Source organism: Octopus bimaculoides, chromosome 14 (genome assembly GCF_001194135.2).
Source record: "Octopus bimaculoides isolate UCB-OBI-ISO-001 chromosome 14, ASM119413v2, whole genome shotgun sequence".
NCBI lineage: Eukaryota > Metazoa > Mollusca > Cephalopoda > Octopoda > Octopodidae > Octopus > Octopus bimaculoides.
In genome coordinates, this window is record NC_068994.1 from 14275619 (window position 1) to 14277900 (window position 2282).

Sequence of the window (2282 nt, forward strand, 5' to 3'; positions counted from 1 at the left end):
ATATATATATTTAATATATATATACATATATATATTTAATATATATATATATATTTAATACTCAATATTTCATATATTCAATAAGACATTCAATACTTTATTTCATTTTACTATTTATATTATATATTCCAAATTCTGTATCCCACATTAATTTTATAAGAATATAAATAAAACATAAAAAACAGACAGAGTTGGAACTCTTTTAAATAATATATATATATATATATATATATACATATATAATATATATGTATGTATATATGTATGTATGTATATATATATATATAAAATCATCATCATATATGTGAAGGCACGTAGCCTAGTGGTTAGGCTATTGCACACAATATCGTGAGTTCGATTCCCTGAGTGGGTGGTGCATTGTGCCCTTGAGCAAAACACTTCCACATACAAACACTACCTTCTCTGATAACCTTCCTATTATTCCACTGCACCTCTTGTGTGTACATAGCTTGCACTGGGTATGCCATATGGAATTCCTGCACCTTTTCTACATATTGAGCAGAGCCATTTATCTGATGGAGGAAGGCCCTGTTTGTTTTTTTTTTGTTTTCTAGAACCTTAGTCTTTGCTAAGTTAACCTTAAGGCCCTTTGATTCCAGGTTTTGCTTCTACATCTGGAATTCATTTTGTAGTTATTTTACAGAATCTTCTATAAGAGCAAGATTATCAACATATAACAGTTTCCAGGGGCAGCCAGTTTTGAATTCCTCTGTTATGGCTAGGAGGACGATGATGAATAGGAGGGAATTGAGAACTAAACCCTGATGAGTGCCTACCTGTATACTAAATTCATCACTATACTCATCGTTAACTCAACCTACTGATAGATCCTCTGTACATAGCTTGTATGGCTTTCACAAGCCACCCATCTAGTCCTAGCTTTCCTAGAGCCAACTATATCACAGAATGGGGTACTCTGTCAAAGGCTTTCTTTAAGTCAACAAACACAATGGTACAATGGTTTGCTTATTCTTGGACAGAAGTCTGATTGTAAAGATAGCATCAGTAGTGCTTCTCCTTGGCACAAAGGCAAACTGCAGTTCATTTAATCTGATTCTGCTTCTAATTAGGCCATGTAAATGTGTTTTTTTACTTTATTAAGGTAACAATACATTAACTACATAAGCTTAGCTTTATTCATAGCAAACACATAAAAAAAAAAAACAATCAAAAGTAATCCATAGAATTCAAAAAAATTGGAAAAAGATATTTTAATTCATAACAATAGTGTGGTCAGAGGAAAATAATAATAATAATAACAACAACAACAACACTGACAGAACGATCCAGGCTAATCAACCAGACATAGTCATTAAGGGCTGGAAAGAAAATACTTGTAGACTAATAGATGTAAGTGTTCCCACTGATAAAAATATATCTGCAAAGGAATTTGACAAATTAAGTAAATATAAGGACCTGGAAATTGAAATACCAATGTGGCATCTTAAATCAAGAACTGTTCCTGTTATTGTAGGTACCTTAGGTATGATAAAAAAAGGGATGTCAGAAACATCTAGATAACATCCCAGGAGTACTATGTCTCAGAGAAATTCAAAAGATTGTGCTGACAAGTACTGCCTACATCCTTAGAAAAACCCTATCAATTTAAATGTTTGTGTTGCACTACATGAAGATATTTCGCTACAACCCTTGCCACTTTCCCTCCCCAAGCTTTCAGCCATACTGAAACATTTCTTATCCTTCACTTGCCCTAGGATGCTGGGTGTGTCTTGGCAAGTGATTGTAACAAACACGCAGATTAAAGTAAATAAAATAGTAATAACAGATGCACTTGGAATAAACCAATAGTAATTGGTGCACTTGGAAATATACCAATAGTAATTAGCACACTTAAAAGTATTAGCACTCAACTGCAAACATGGCTCAAAAAGATTGGTACAAATATAAGGATACAACACCTACAAAAACCAACAATGCTTGGAACTGTAAGAATTCTTTGTAGAGTTCTTGAAGCATGACTGGTAAACACGTGTCACCTTAGTCTGCTGGCTGTGGACAGCTGACACTTTCCATCATACCCAGCAAAATAAGCTGAAAGTTTTCATCAAATAATAATAATAATAATAATAATTATAGGCGCAGGAGTGGCTGTGTGGTAAGTAGCTTGCTTACCAACCACATGGTTCCAGGTTCAGTCTCACTGCATGGACCCTGGGCAAGTGTCTTCTGCTATAACCTCGGGCTGACCAAAACCTTGTGAGTGGATTTGGTAGACGGAAACTGAAAGAAGCCCATCGTAT

At 34.4% G+C, this 2282-nt stretch overlaps 1 protein-coding gene across 1 annotated transcript in view; it reads right to left on the reverse strand.

Annotated features, from left to right (window-relative positions):
* LOC106881571 (protein unc-79 homolog) overlaps window positions 1–2282 on the reverse strand; it is a 43132-nt gene that overhangs the window by 17756 nt on the left and 23094 nt on the right. The window lies entirely within an intron of this gene.